We start from the raw sequence: 17,339 nt of genomic DNA on the forward strand, positions 1-17,339 counted from the left end.
TACTTAATAACTATGAATAAGGGGTAATTAGGAGCTTACATAGAGGAAATTCTTAATTAAGGGTCTAGTAAGGGTAGAATAAGGTCTTGCAGAATAAGGCATTATTTGGTGACTTATAATGACTTACAAATGGCTAGTATGCTACTAATATACATGTTAGTAAGCAGCTAATTAATGGTGAATATGTGTGTGTCTTAATATAAAGTGTTACCAAACGGGTACCTTTTTGTCCACCTGCTCAGCCAACTCTTCAGGGGAGGGGATATGGTATGTGGGGAACTCATTGCATCATCAATATCGCAATGGAGCATAACAATTATGATGTCCTGTTTAACGGTCTACAATTCAGTACCACACAGTTCACAGTCTTGTCACATTCTCAGTCTTGTCACATTCTCAACCTATATAAGTTGTTTCCAAACAAATGTCTGATTTTGGTTTACAGGGTCTTAACTCATTGAATGCCAAGCTGTTTTCGGGAGCTTTGTCCTAGAGTGCCAGCAATCTAGACCATTGTTGATGATTTTTGTACAGCCACAGCATATTCTGTGTTATAGCTATGAACACATACAATGGCTCGTTTAAAAGGTGAGACTTTAAGCTCTCGGTGGGTGCAAACCGTGTATTTCTACACGCCTCTATTCCTGAGAAATCCCAAGCTAAACAGTGGCTAGTTTTCATCAAAATCGCTGTTTTTTTCTAGAAATGGAGATATAACGTCTTTCATGAAATATGTTGGTTGCCTGTTACTTACTTGTGTAAACTTTCCGGGAAGGGATCAGCGAGACCTGGCGAGACTGCCACCTAGTGATAGACCCACGAAAATGGCCTGGTTTTGACCTGACGTGCATGCGTCACTGATTCGACCCAAAGCGGCAACCGAGTTATGATAAAATGTCCAGATTGTACGTTTTCATGAGTTTTCGATCGTCATACATTTCATTTCCATTAATCACAGAGTTCCCAAAATCACATATAAGGTTTGTTAGAATGTCTAGTTTCGTAATTAAAAAAAACGTTAAAAAAAACCGTAATATTACGTTTTTGGCACTCAACGCATGGGAAGGAAAAACTTAATATTACGTTTTTGGCACTCAATGAGTTAAGCAGTGATATTTTGCTTTTCTGGCTGTACCAGGAATGCTGTATCTGAAGTATAATGATGTAAATGATTAAATGATTTTATTCAAATACCATTTTTTTCATCAAGTTAGTTTGTCGTTGTTGGCCTCCAGGCACACTGCAGGAGTCCAATGACAGAAAGATATCGACTGTGTTCTGATTGCTCTGTCAAATAACTGAAGAACACAGCCAACAAACGTAACAGAAAAATCCATCTGTCTCGCCCTAGTGTTTTCAAATGCCCTCTGATAACCTTTACCGAGACCTTTATAGTGGAAGGTTCCCGCCTAAATCCTTAAAGCCATTCTAAATTATCTGTGTGTACCTGGTGATGTTTGAGCTCAGAGCAAATGAGCGCTGGAGGTCGTTTGAGTGATGTACCGACCGTTGTTGCGAAAATGAGATGTTGTGCTTACAATTAAAGGAGCCCTGACTAACATGGTCTGACTGGCTAATCGATTTGCTCCATTTGGACGTGGTGAACTGTAGGGGCAGGAGTCTGTTTGCCTGGCTAATACAAAAGGCCTCCAGGAGCCCCTTCTGGGGCTACACTGTCAATACTTTTAAAACCGACATTGATTCTGCTTACTCTTAATAGTTTTTTTTTTTTTTTTTCTCACAGCAGTGAGCCAAGGGTCGTGTCAGGCCAAGTCAGGGTGAACTTTGGGATTTTCTGGGTGTCTAGCCAAGGTGCTGACCCCAGGCAGGGGAGTGGAGTTGCACAAGCCCTGTGCTCAGCAGCCAGCTTGCTGTTGCCACCCTGCTTTAATAAAATGAGCCTTTTAATGATGTGAAAGGAGCACAAGCCCATAGCTAGCCTGCTAACGCCGTGCTAATCAGTGCTCAGGCACTGGGCTGATCACAGGGGCCCATCGGAAGTGCTGTGCATTTGCATATCTCTTGGATTATCCACAAATAAATCCCCTTCCTCTGAAACGACACCACCCTCAGAGATACTTCCTTTGGCATCCGCTAACCAGCATGAAAATTACACAAAAAAACCCCTCCATACTTAAACCAAGCCCCCACTCCCCATAAAAAAAACAGTTCTTGCTTTGCTTCTCCGCTTAGATGTCTTATTCATTATTGTGTGTTCTCCCCATCCCCCCCTTCCTTTTTTCACAGCAGTAAATAGCTTTGCATATTTTAGGTGACTGCAGTGTGCCACATTACACCGAACCCATTGGCTGTAATTAGTGAGCACTTGAGAGAATGAGTTTGTCCAGCCACCAGAGGCGAGCTGGCTACTGCCGATGCTACTAGCCTACCTCAGTGGAGAACATGACTCATGCACATGGGATGTTGCAGATAGGCCGACCAATGGATGCCACTGCTCACTCACTGTAGCCCCAAGCCTTTTTTCCCCCAGTCATCTTTCGTTACTGAAGTACACTTGGTGGTCAGGAGAGAGATCCAGCTACAGTCTTTGGTGAAATGACTAGACCAAAACAAGGGCCGAGACAGAGAAACAGGAAGAACCCCCTCCACTCCACTCCACCCCACTTCCCATCCCATCCCGCTCCACTCACCCTCATGCTGCGGTATCTGAGGAGAGATATTTTTATCGGTACGCTTCCTGAATGGCAAGTGCACTAGCTCCCAGCGGGTCCCCCGTTGCAGGGGTAAGCACAGGGTATCAGCCGTTGGAAGGATATCGCTGTACAGCAAGGCCCGGTTGGCGGCCGACGGGCAGCTACCGCCATCTGATTAGCGCAGGTATTTCTCGAAGTGGTCGGGATTGGAATCTCGCTCCCCTCAGAATCAGCAGAAGCCAACAGCGGTCTCCTCTTCTAATTGCCTGGTGCCTCAGCATCAGTGCCCAAATGCTGTCTGAATATAAAACGGTCTCCCCATAGTCCCAGCCCGAAACAACTTCCAGAACGACTCGTAGGGACGTGCCTCCAGTAGGGATGGGAATTTTTTATGATTTTATTGACTTCATTATCTATCTATCTATCTATCTATCTATCTATCTATCTATCATTGTTTCTACTTATCAGATATAATTTATTGATACCTGATCAATTTTCTATGTGGAAAAAAGTAGACCTACACATGTTTTCAGTGTCAATGTTGCTCACAGTTGCTCTAAGTCTGAAGACTAGAGACAGTGTAGAGAATGTCTGCCGTAACATTTGAACAGGCTAAAATAAAATAACAGATCTTCAAAGGTAGCCATTTATATCTAGAGCATAACTCCCTAGTTTTCTGCACAGTAGAAGCATGTTTGGTGTTATGACGCATGACGTTCCGAGATTGTTGCAATGTACAACTTTCAGAAATACATGGCATCATCAACAAATGGAGTTGGTAACCTCGGAAGAACACAATTTTGTACTTCAGTGGACAAGCATACGTTGATTAAGATCTTTGCATACTGTAGTCCAATCACTTGCTGTTAAGTAAGGGATAATGTATAGAACACCGGTCATTATTGGGAAAATAAGTCCCGACAGGGCGAACCAGACCCCAACGCGCAGCGGAGGCCCATTCAAGTGAATAGAGCATTCTTCAGCATTATGAAGAGCCGTGTAATAAGCCTAGTATTAATGTTACTGTAGTAGTAGGTCAACTAGCTGCTTTTACTTCTGTTTCGAATACCCTCCCTTTTTCTGCAGTAATGTTGAGGGGAAATTAGGATTACATCAGTACCTGAATAATCTGTTCTATGCCACTGATGTTGATGAATGTATTAATTACCCGTGTCTCACTGAGGAAATGATTGGGAAATAAGGTAATTTATTCATTAGATTCACTGTTGGTTACATTAATTGCCTTGGCTATTACAAGAAAATCAATTAGATTTAAAATTCTTGCCCTGCCTCCCCCTATTTCCCCATCTATAATTAAAAAATTGGAGAATGTTGTGTTAAAGGATTCGTCATTGATCCAGAATTCATAAATAACAGCTCAGACGGGTGATTTTAAATGTTTAAAAAGATGAATAACCTAGTCCTAATGTCAGCCATCTTTCTTTCTCCACTGAGGAAGTTAGACCTTTACATTCTTATTCGGCATGCATGGATGTCTGTTAATTATTACTGGCACTATTATCATCATTGTTCACAAGTAGAGTGCATAATCCCGGTACACAGAGAGGAACAAAATGATCCAAAATTTGAATATTGACTTGCTTGGATCTGTTTATTTACTTTGCATGAATGTTATTGTTTGTGTTTTCTTCTTGACAATTAATGTGTTGGATGCATAGAGTGTTAATAAGGTGTGTGTGTGTGTGTGTGTGTGTGTGTGTGTGTGTGTGTGTGCGTGTGCCCACTGTCATGGTTTATTGATGCAGTGTAGAAGCAAGACTGGCAGGGGGACTTCAGTGAGATAAAGAGCTGGCGGGACATGCAGCAGGCTCAGGTTAGGGGCTGCTGGGCCAAGCATCGCTCTGTGTAATTACCACTCTGACAGCCCAACCAAACTGCCTCCCATCTCTCTCTCTCCCTCTCTCTCTCTCCCTCCCTCCCTATCTCTCTCTCTCTCCCTCTCTCTGTCAGTCTCTCTCTCTCTCTCTCCCTCCCTCCCTCCCTCTCTCTCTGTCTTTCTCCCTTTCTCTCCTTCTCATTGTCTTAATGTCTGTTCCTCTGGCCCTGTCCAATTCTCTCTCTCTCTCTCCTTTTAAAGACACTCTTTGTCTGCTGGCCTCTGTACTCTCGGTGGCTCTGCAGAGCTCCCTTTCACTCAGCACTCGGAGAGCCTGCCTTCCCTGCCTGCCTTCAGCCTGAGCAGGCGACGGCGACGTCGTCCCGATGCTCCGACACGGGGTCCCCGACTGTCAGGATAATCTCCCGGAGAGAGAGAGAGAGCGCGCCGTCACAGCTGGTGCCGTAGCCCTGTGCCTTCCGTGATTTGTACGCCGCTGTATGAAATCCATGCATATGAGCTGTCCACAGGGAGAAGCTGTCTCCCGCGTTGACTTGTTGCGGAAAGAAGCGAAAGCTGCACACTCAATGCCCCCCCCCCCCCCACACACACACACACCCCGAAAAACAAACAAACAAACAAAGTGTGCAGGCTGTCGCGACGTGTTTACTCATCTCTTTTGCTGTAGCTGTGAGTTATTCATAACGATGGCAGAGAACTTTTTCACAGCGAACTAAGCGATCTCTCCGGCTAATGGACACGGCGGCAGATGAATTGATTTGACTCTAATGACTCCGGCGGCCTTTCACCACCACCACCCCACCCCCCGCCCCTCTCCCTCTCTGAATGCCAAAAATATGGCAGCAGCGGCAGCAGCAGCGGCGGCAACCGAGGCAACTGCCATGTCCGGCAGGGCTGTGGATCTCGGAGAGGTTGGTGGGCTGCTTTCTGTCAGCTGTGTGCAGCCGGCTGCCCTTTCCCTCGCACAGTTGCATGTCAAATAAACATTAGCATGCGGCTTCAAATGCCAGAACACGGCCCTGCAGCCCTCGCTGGCTCTGCAGTGTATGAGGTCCTGTGAGAAACCACAGTAGGAGTTAGCGCGCCGCATTTGGCTTATTCTGATACACTCTGTGCTATTAGAGTGAGAGATAGAGATCTGGGGTTGGCTCACAGAATTATTATGACATTGACTTGTTATCTTGCTATAAATTTAATCATTTATTTATTATATTCTAAAGAAATCTTATTTAATGGTGTATGTGCACACAATAAGTCGGCTATATTTGTTTGTATGCACACATAATACAAGAGAATGGAGTATCTCCTTGTAGGAGGATATATCTATTTCTATTGAGATTTCTTCCCTTTCAAATCTGAGGCCTGCAGGCTTCTGTTCGTCATTCCTCCCCCTCGCTTTCTTTATCCGTCTCTGCTCCTTCGCCCTCAATTATCGTGTCCCGTGATCCTGGTGGACAGGACGACAGAGGCCAGCGCTAGTGCCAGAGCCACCCACACAAACAGGAGAGACTGGCCGGAGTTGGAACTTGGGGCTCCACTGGTGGGCAGACTTGACTCATCTGTGCCCTTCAGTGGCATGGACCATGCATGTTATCTGAAAACACAGTGTGTGTGTGTCTGTGTGTTTATAGGTACTTTGAATGTGCCATGGTCTTTTTATACGAGAGACTGTGTGTGTGTGTGTTTGTGTGTGTGTGTGCGCAACCATGGATTCCAGCCAGCTTTCATCAAAATATCCAAAGCTAAGCTTTGCCATCCTTTCTCTAAGTTATAACCCGAGGCAGTTTTGGCTGTTCACAATGACCTGTATTTAAATGAGTTAGTGTGGGATTACATTGTTTCACTTTGCAGTTGTATTAAGGCCTAGGTGCTAATGTTGCAGGAGTACCGTTTTATAGCATTAGTGTTATTTGCTCAGTGATATCCAGTCAAGAGCTTTTGTGTCCAGGCCGCTTTTATACTGGGGATGTGCCATGGTAACTAGAGGCTGTTATCCTCCGTATATTATTTTCCCTGTCTGTAATTAACAAAAGGGCTCATATGAGCTGAGCTTAGGAGCTATTACAGTTACAGCATTTTACCATTTGTCTTGTTCTCCACCTCTTCTTTTCCTTTATTTTCCTTCCCCCTCTTTGATTTCCCCTGGCTGGGAATATATTTCGGAATAGGCCATTTTCCTCTTTGATTACTGAGAGGGAATTGAATTTTTTTTTTGCCAGAATTAAGCCTAAACTGGCAATCTTGCAGTTAAGAATAGATTATCATTATTGATGGATATCTGGATTAGCCTGCCTTGTGCTGGAGGTGGTAGGTAGTCGTTGATTGCTGTAATGTGCTGCCTCTTGTTATATGGCATATGTTTTCTGCACATCTTCATTTGACCTGTATAATGTTTGTTCTTTCAGACACATATTTGAGTTTTTACCCAATGGTAATAGCAGATCGTTTGCACTGTACCTAATAACAACCTAGTTCATGTTCTTTTTTTCTCTTTCTGATTGACTGTGTTGACTAGGTTTGTCAACATAGCATGCATCACTGAATGAATTTGATCAAATTGCAACCACCCCCCCCCCCCCCCCCCCCCCCCGGCCACCGAAAAAACCCCAAAACAAGCTTCATGGCTAATGAGCAGACATAATTGTCATGAAATGGGGACCGTATGACTCAGAAAGCCTTAAATTGGCCAATCAGTAGTAAAATGGACAGATTCATCTGTAGCCAGATTAAGCATACTTGAGCTCCCTGATGAGGGCTACCTGCCAAATGCGCCTCATATCAGTATTTTTATGGGCCGTGATATGATGCAGACAGGGCATTGCCATGTACAAATGATCATTGCAAGCAATCATGGTGAACTTATTCTGTTTAGGTCTTTTGATTTGGCTTAATTGAAGGTTTTTTTTTTTCAAAGCAGCAGTAGGCCATCAGAGTGAAGACATTTCCATAGAATAGCAGCTTAGTGTATTTCTAGGCCATAAGCACTGAGATGGAGACTGATGAAACTCAAGGGAGGAATTAGACTGCTAGAATATGCAAGAAACGATAGGGCTCCATTAATCTGTCAAGATAACTGTGATATCGACTTATCGTACGATATATATATGGACATTACCACAATCATTTTAGCTGACCTTGATATTGCCCATTGTGTGTACTGTGTGCTTGTTTAACATAAGAGGGAATGTCACCATTGTTTCAGCCAGTCACACTGCTTCTGTGCTCTCCTGTGCACTCTATCAGAGGCTGGGCTCTGCCGTTTGCTGATGTTGCCCTCTTCTCTGATGGAGCCCTGAGGGTCCACATTTTGCATATTCTTGATGAAAATTGCTGGACGAAAAAAAAAAAAAAAAAAAAACGCCCATAAGGAAGTTGTCTAGCAAAAGTATAAAATGACTAGAGTGTTAATAAGGTGTGTGTGTGTGTGTGTGACTGTATTCCTTTGCGAATTGTTTCATATTAAGTGCAATTTATGTTAATGGAGCCCAAAAGTCCCTTTTATTTCATTTTATTTGGTTGTGTGGTTTTGTTTTATTTATGTTTTAGGGTATTTCTTTTTTATGACATTCCAAGTCCATGCCATTTATTGTTTTTATTTTTTCGCCCTAATTGTCCAAGGTTTTTGTCTGTGAGTTAAAAGCTGTGACTAAACCTTCTTACTGTGTGCGAGTCATCAAGAGACTGTGCAGACTGCATTTTTGTTTTGCAACATCGCATCTTGAAGACCATCAAACTCTTTCACTGATAACTTCCAAACCGACAGTCCTTTAACCTACCTTTTATTGGTGGTGTTATTTCCACTTGTCCATAGAGTGTGGTAGCCACCCAGAAGCTTGTAGTTTTTAGCGTTACTATTTTAATGCTTCCTAGTTCGTAAGAAAAAATCTCTATGGGAAAATGAATGGAGTTTTTGGTAATACAGTTCAAATAAGGTCTGAGTGAAGCAACGGCCATCGAAAACCTCGCCGTTCAGTTTGATGAGTTAAAATGTATTTACTCTTCAGTATTTTGTCCCAAACTGTAGTCTTGTTTCGTAACAATGAGATGTTGCTACCAAAATGCTACACCAAAAAATAATAAGTGGACTACAGCACGCCGCTTGCCTGGTGCAACCAGCAGGACAGTTGAGAGGGATCCATGGTTACAGAGGACTCTTCACTCACTCCCCTCGACTTCTCATATAACTTTACATTAGAGTCATAGTATCTAAACCATCTGATATATATATATATATATATATAAAACTGATTGTGGTTGCCAAAGTCTTCTGTAGTCGACATGTTAACTTTAGAATGTGTCTCTTCAGTTCCATTGCTGAGCATTCTTTCTTGCCTTTTTCTTCTGACAGGGCTACTGTTTAAGAACATCTTCACTCCACAAAACGTCATATTCTGTACACTTTTTAAAAAATGTATTTCCTTTCATTTTCACATAACATTCAAGTGTGCAAAAACTTTGAGCGTGATTTATTAAATAGCCTCTTCTACATACGTATTTTTTTATGAGAAAGATAACGGGGGATTTATCCTCACTCTTCAGCAGAAACCTGAAGCACTCTATTTATTGTTCTGTAACACATGTTTTGGTAATTCATTTTCTGTTCTTTCCACCTTTGTTTATCTTCCGCCCAAACAGTAAGCATTATACCATTGCAAGAGCACCTCTGACTCTTCATCAACACCTCGTCTTGTCATGACTGCTCTCAAGGCATGAGGCAGTCAGAGGCCAAATAAGTTTGTTTGCTGCAATTAGCGGTAGCGGCTTAGCATACTTGTGCCGATTTGAGCCGCACTGTTACTGTACCCCACGCCGAAGGGAGGCGCTTGGATCAAATGGCATTCCTTGTGAGTGTCAAGCCTCCAGTAAGAGGGGGAAAAAAATAAACCTGACAAGCGTCCAAGTGCAAGGTATTAGTCGCGTGCCTTTCCGTTACTTCCAGATATTTCTCTCCTTTGCACTCGTGGTGTACGCACAAAGCCCCCCCCCCCCCCCCCCCCCTCCACATGCATTTCCCACCTGTTTCCGTGGCTCAGCAGAGTGCTGCATAACACGGTTGCTCTCGAGACCTGTCTCCGGGTTGCCCTCTGCGTTAACTGAATGCACATGCAATGCAATAAAAGGCTGGTGCACAAAGGTGTTCAGTCCTGATGGATTTAGTTTTCATCGACCTAGTTTTCATTGACCTTTTCTCATCTTTTGCCTTTAGTCCGTGGCTAAATAGATACAGTATTTCTGGTCAATGGCCACAGCGATTTTTTCATTATTGTGGGATAAGAGAATGTGAAGACAATGCTAATCTTTCCTCTGTCACAATACTGGCCATTTGCTTCAGTGTGATGCAGATAAGAGAACAAAGCTTTTTGCTGGCGTTCAAACAGTTGCTTAAAGGACTATATGGCTTCACAATGGATGACTGCAATTTATCAAAAGAGTGTGTCCATGATTCAATAGTTTACATCTCATCAGTGTTAAAAGGAGCACCTTCAATGGCATAGTGTCTAATCTTGTGCTATTTTTAGGAATAAGGTATATTTCCTCTGAAAAGAAAAACATAATGTTGTTCTAGCTGTTAGAAAGTATGGAAGCTGATCACTGTGACCACTAGTCTCTCTCTCTCTCTCTCTCTCTCTCTCTCTCTCTCTCCCCTCTCTCTCTCCTCTCTCTGATTCTCTCTCTTCCTCCCTCCCTCCCTCCCACCCTCAGAGAGAGCTGAGGTGTTGAGTAACTCAAGCCCATCCATAGTCTTGGCCGTCGATTTCAGGTGACCTTTGCTGGCATCAATTCCCCCCTTGAGGAGAATGAAGCAATCTCAGCCTGAGATGGTAGACAACACCATCTGTCCAACAAAATCTAAGATGAGAAGCAGGAATGGCATATTGGCGGAGGTGTTAGAGCCAGGGAACATATAGGATCTTATAGCTTCTCTGAGATAACAGTATTACAACCATCTTGCCTTGTGTTTTTATAGTTTTATATCCCAATAGATCAGACATGCATCCCAGCCACATGGTTTAATATATGGACAAAGTAACCGCGGGGTCCAGAACACTTTTGACACTCAAATGCACAAAATAATAGCTTCATAGGGGCAGGTGGAGGAGGAGTTCTTTTGTGGCTATATAGTTCTCAGCTGTCCATGTTTCTATTTGCCTGTAGTCTAAGTGGAGTTGGGAGAGCTGTCGGGGTGCGGTCGGGCCTAAACGACTTCCTTCTTATGGGACGCCCCACCAGGAAAGAATCACCAGGAAATGGTGATCGTAGATGTCTCCATTAGAGTCAGACTTTATTATTCAGGCCTGGTAAACACGTTGGTCACCCTATATCGCCCTCTCTTGTCTCCCTCCCCTGGCTGCCTAGTGTCCCTGCCAGCTGTAATTTATTGTCGCGGGTATAAATAGGATGGCACAGAGGCAGGTGGTCCAATCTGCAAGCTCAGCTCTCTCCGTCCCAGTGGGTTGTGGAGGTTGGAGCGAGCCACTGTGGTTTTCTCTGAGTGCCGAGCGAGAAGCCCCTCACCCAGGCGGCTGTCCCAGTACCGCCACAGTGCTTTGGGCACTCTGATTAATGAGTTGTCCTGGTACCCATCACTGTTAAGGTTGGTGGCTCATCCACGGTCCTGGAATTGGTGTTTGCAAAGAGTATTTTGGTGTCATTCATCAAAGATAAAAAAAAAACAAGAAAAAAAACATGGCCTTTTTACTATATTCTTACATGACAAAATGTGAATCTAACTGTGGTATTTGAAGAGAGTTTGAGTTTTCTGAAGCAGTTTTTTGTTTTTGTTTAATTCAATTATTTACAGTATGTTACAGATCAGAATCAGGCTGTGATTACCCAGCAAATTACCCTACTGTTTGTTGACATTAAATCTTACCATTGGGTGACCTTTATTTAGGAAGTACCTTATTTGCACAGTCTGATATTATATGCAGGGTGTTCTTTTCACCTGCTTGTCCTCTGAGAGAACTTCAAAGGCCTGAACAGTTTATTTTCCAGCATTTTGATCACACTGGGTTATGATCTGACACTTTATTGCTCCCAGAGTCATAACCCGGTCATGTGGAGGAATGATGGTATGTCTCAGCATGTCTTTTGTTTTATTGCGTTTTTGTGTTTTCAAGAGATGAATTTGAAAACAATTGCCCAACAGGGCGAATTGTGGGTAGGGAGTGAGAACACAAGGCCGATGCGTTTAATTCCCATGCTGACCTGACACGGCATCGCTCTGCAGCACAGTCAGGAATAACTGGATGTGAGATTCGAGGGGGGAAGTAAATTGCTCCAGCATCAGAGTCGCCCCGGTGTCAGTCATCATCCTAGCTTCTTCTTCTTCCCTGTCCCTCCCGCATCCATACCAGAGATTGAGGGAGGCTTGGTGGTGTTGGAGGGGAGGGGGGGTTGGGGTGGGGTTTGGAATGACTGCTCGGCCGTTAATCGCTGGGGAAACGCAGCCTCTGTTGCCGGAAGCAAACTAAGAGGCCGGAGCGACGCTCCCGGGAACAGAGGAGGTGTTTATCTGTGCAGGCAGACCTCCCCTCCATCATCCTGCCAGTGGAGACAGAGCAGGGGATCATGCTTCGCCCCACAGATAAGGAGTCCAGACACGGGCCCTCCGCCGGCCCCGACAGACTAACACACCAGCAGAGACGTTGGGAGGGGGGACGAGGAGAGGAGAGAGGAGGAAATGAAAAAAAAAACGATGACCAAACTTAAAACAGAACATTGCCCTAGTTTGGGATTCTTGCATTTTTCTCTTTCCCTGGCAGATTCGCCTAAAGTTGGAGAGATTAATAAAAAGAAGGGGGGGGGGGGGGGGGAGTAACATCTATTAAGTTGGACCAAAATTAATCCTGGAGGGAGGCAATCATTAAGATTGGGTACCTGGTTCTGTCTTCTTTTGATATTTTGCAGTTATGCATTTAATTTAGTCCCTGGGATTTTCACTCTCCTCCGTATAAAGATGTGGAGCTCTGCTCAGCCCCCCAGTCATTGATCACCAAAGCAAGATGAATAGAGCATGAAAAAAAACTTTCCTGTAATCCAATTATTTCTGATACCCTTGTTCTTTTACTTAAGCGGTCACTTGTCCTACTCAAAAGTGTTGAGTGGGCGCATTAGGTGACTGATTCATGCGGGGTCATGTATGGTGCCCTGGGGAAGAAAGATGATCTCTTATTTCAGTGTTGCCATACATAAAATATGTGCATATACTCTGACTCCACGTTTAAACACACCAGACATTCCTCTACATTGGCAAAGTATGTGATAATGTCCCGAGTCAATTAAAATTTGGTGATTGTCTATTGCTATGTGCTGTTTATTGTGAGATGTCAGGGCTGAAGGAACATTCTCATCATTCTCAGTTGCAGCATTGTATTTGGTGGCACATTGAAATGGAATGTCTGAATGTCAGAAAGAGAAAGGAAATGCGGATGAGTGAACTTGGACGAGACGTACTGGACTTATTGAGCCCTTCTCTGCCATGTCCTTTGAGCTCTGTCTGAGTCTTGGGCGGATTTGGGCTTTTACATATTGGATGGAGTAGCAGCTCAATGTTAGCCCAGCTGTGACAGACCTCCTTAAAGATGCGCAGTTGAGCTGAGCAGAGATGTGGGTCTATTCCCATGAATAAAAAGTGTGCATTTATTTCATTGTCCCAAGGTCTGACTAGAAATAATGTGCAAACCTGCCAAGTCTCGGGAGAGTGGGATGGGTTGTGCTGGCATGGTAGCCTAGAAATCTAGATGCACCCTAGCGGCAGCAAATGTAATTTGCTGCCAGGGTAGTCTAGCAACTCTCCGTTGGCTTGCGAGCTGGAAAAAACAAACTTCGATCAGGCCAATCACATTGTGTATAGAGTCGGTCGACAGGCTTAACATAATGACGGCAGAGTTGCGACGGTTCCACGTGAATTCCCTGCTACTTGAAAACAAAGAAAATGGATGCTGCTGCTGGCGAACAGTGCAACTCATTAAACTTTTTTTAAGTTGGCAAAAGTTTGATCAACTAGCCAACCAGCTCCACTGGTGGGAAAATGCATGGGACTCATGAGTTGTAGCGCTATCCAGAGGGTGCAGAGGGAATTTGAAAGACAACCGTTTATCCCGCCCCTCGGATTGAGCACTGCCAATGGTGAGTTCCCAGACCCTACATCTTGATCTTGGTTTGCCTCGTCAGGCTATTGGCATGGGGTATTTAAGGGCCATTTAAGGCGAACTATGAGGCTAAAAGGATATATACTCTGTCGTCACAACATGGCCCTGTAATGCTGTCATTGGTTGCTCTTATGGATCAGTGCTTTGTTTCATGCTGTTCTGGATTGAAATTCAAAATTGCTTTATTAGCATGAGCATTTAGACTTGGTGGCGCCAATGCACAAAGACCAATAATACAGCTATACTAATTTGTGATGAACACCCAGAGGTCTGATTACACGGGTCGTAAGAGGCTTTCATATTTGTCCTCATAAAACCATGAACAGCGCAACAAAGAGGCAGATCTAGTGAACTTTAGAGCCATTTGTATGACCATTAGCTTGAATTAGCATGTTAATTCCATAACAGCTTAGCAACAGTGTAACAAGTGCAACAGTGTCATATTTCCCAAATCTAAAATCCTTTTGCATTTATGAGACGCTTGAGATGCTTTCTCCAAATGACCCTCATTGTAAGCAACAACAAAACCGTAGGATAAGGCAAAAAATCAACAATGCTGAATGATGTCCCCGCAGAGGGATAGCTTTCATTTTTATAACACACTTTTGTTTGTTTATTGATTGCTCACTGTCTGGCTCAAATGTTCAGGGCTCTGTCTCACAAAAAGAAATCAACTTAGTCACACTCGGCCCAAGACAATGGGGGGCAGGATTCACTCAGCCGGTAGCATCACCTGGGGAGCAGTAAAGCCATCTCACTCCAGCAGACCTCTAAATAGCTTTGGAACGATGCGGAGCTTGAAAATCCGAAAGTCAATCAGTCAGGCGTCAATGGGTTCCGTGTTCTATGCTCTGTCCGAGCAGTCAGGGCTACCCGCCATAGTGTGAGGTTGAAGAGCCCTCTTCAGTGAGTTGATATGAAACTCAATCTTGAATTTGACCAGGGGATTGCAAGATTTCGATATGATTATGGATTTGCTTTGTGACAGTTTGGGAAGATGTTTCTAACTTTATAAAATCAAAGCTGCTTTTTGAACCCCTGCACCTTCAATGTCTTGCGGTACTGACTGCTTCTCTGTGTTTCTGAGATAGCCATTGAAACATGTCCCAAAATAGAAATGCAGATGACTGTCTGTGTTAACTGGGTTATATGGTTTTATTATGAGTTATTTTGTCAAATTAGTTCACCTTGTTTACTGAAGCAAACACACGGAAGAAGGTTTGTGTTACCTCACATCTGTAAGAAAATGTGATTGATTCGTTGCTCTACAGTGTTAAGATAAGACGCCTGATGCCATTCAGCAGTTTTCCCTTTTCCCCTGAAGTTTCACCCATGTTTTTGTCCTCGTGGGATGGCTCACATCAGTCAGCTGTTCTGTTGTCATTATACACCATTACAAGTCTTTGGACCTTCTAGCTACCCATTGGTCCCATCTGTCGAGATTTGAGATCCTTCCATTTTCTACGTGGCATCCTTTTTTTGTTTTAAGCTCGTTGCTATCTCTGCTTTTGGTGCTGCCCTCTCATCTTTAATGCACAATCTGTGTCTTCACCAAGTGCAGGGAGCACACCTAATGTGAAAACAATTTGAACTCCAGAATTCAATTTCCCCTCCCTTCTTCCCTCTCTCTCTCTCCCCCTCCCTCCTTCTCTAGTCCTCTAGCCGCCAGGCCCTTTAGGCGGACCCGTTAACAGGTTGCTGGGTAACCTTGGTGTCAGCAGTCTGTGCCGGCCGTTCGGGATTGCAGGCACCCTGCCACCAATGGAGTTAATGACCTCAGGTACCGCAATCAGCCTTGATGATGGTGCTCTGCAATATGAGGGTATTGGTATTCATTGTGTCCGCTTCAAACTATGAATTATTTATGGTTGGCTCCGAGCAAACATCGGGTTCTGTAAAGTGGCAGACGACTGCAAAGAGAGCTAAATGGAGGAGAGGGAGAAACACAGAATGTGTAAGATGAAAGCTGCGCACCTCACTCTCATATCCCTACAAGGGCAGGGAGGGGGTGGGGGGGGTGCTTGCGCAGGTAACTGTTCAGCTCTCGTTAACCATTTGGTGGCCGTTCAATCACTGGTTGAGCATTGCAGTTAGACTCCTGGCTGGCAGGACACATTGTCTTTCTCAAAGTTCAGAGATCGAGCAGATCTGCTGTCGTAATACTGCTGTGGACGCACCGAAGACACGGAAGGATCCAGAAAGACGTAAAGGAAAGGGAGCTGTGAATGGGGAAGGAGTGCAGAGGGGAGACAAAAGTGGCGTAAAAGATTATAAACGCATCTCCGCATGTTCACAAGGATTGCACTTACAGTGCGATTCATTTTTTTTTTTATCTCATATTTCAGAATCAGATGCCTCAGAGTGCTGTTTTCAAGTGCACCCCCCCCCCACCCCCCAATGTTTCCAAAATAGCACTGTAAAATAGCAGTGTTTGGAACCACCTTACCTAATGTGCAAAAGCCTGTGTGACATCCAACAGAAGCATTACAGTGTTCTAAAAGCCCCTTTCATTGAAGAAGTTTCTTATATAACATGAACACAAGGACAAGGCGAGCACAGCGTGACGGCACAGGCAGGTGAGGCAGACGGAGCTGTACATTTCAGGGCAAATTCAAGAATAAAATAATCAGGACACGCGTGGTTCGGAATTCATGGGAGTGTTGCGCGCGTGTGTTATGTTGACTTTATTTGCCTGAAGAGAGATGCAATTTCCCAAGATGCTGCTCATCTTCCATCCTGTATTGCATTCTTTCTCTCTTTCTTCTTTTCTTTCCATCTCACTGTTGCCGACGTTCATAAGCAGAATAGATCTTCATGCATTATTGTGTTGCCTCAGCAGTCTGGGTCGGCAAATGTCACGCATCCCGACGTCAAGCTAGCACAGGGGATCTCACCACCGCACACAAACAGTGTCGCCCGCCACCACAGTGGAGAATGTATGGAGCGTGGCTTCAGGCAGACACCGTGTTGCGTGATGGTCCTGTCCTGGCTGTTACAATAATTGGAGTGCCATCTGTGGGGGTCATAAAAAACACTGCACTCATTATTTACGACTTTGTAGCCCGTGCTTTGTGGGACATGACTCAACATTCAACTTTTTGAAGGTTTTCTTTCCCTCTAGTGCCATTGTGCTATAGGCAGTGTAATAATTTCTGAAGTGTACGTGTGTGTGTTTGGTGTGAGTGTGATTAGCAATCTGATGGTGCATAAGGCCTGGATGCCATTAGTCCACCGAGAGGAGGAGGAAGGCATGGCCATGAGAGGAAATGACCCTGTGACTGACTTTACCACACCAGCGGTGAAGCACTTGGCTCCTGCTGTTAAAGTAGAGCAATTTACACAGAGAGCGGGGTCCCCGTCGCGCATTGCATACCCACACATGAATTACTTACTACTTGCTTGATTAGAGCCATATCCAACAATGGACCATTGGAGATCAGCCTTAGTGCTTCTCTTTGCATCACAGCCCTGTATGGGTTCGGCTGGCTGTCTGACTAAGCCCACGCATTATCATCAGGGGTCTCATGGTCTCTGTGTCCCTGCTGAGAAAATCATCGGATGAGGAGAGCTGCAAGGTGTTGCTCATATGGCTCCATTTTCGAGACAACAACTAACCGGGCCTCTTGCTCATGAGGCACTTTCGGCATGAAAAGAGATTAGCGCTAGTCGAGG

This window comes from Alosa sapidissima, chromosome 20 (genome assembly GCF_018492685.1).
Source record: "Alosa sapidissima isolate fAloSap1 chromosome 20, fAloSap1.pri, whole genome shotgun sequence".
NCBI lineage: Eukaryota > Metazoa > Chordata > Actinopteri > Clupeiformes > Clupeidae > Alosa > Alosa sapidissima.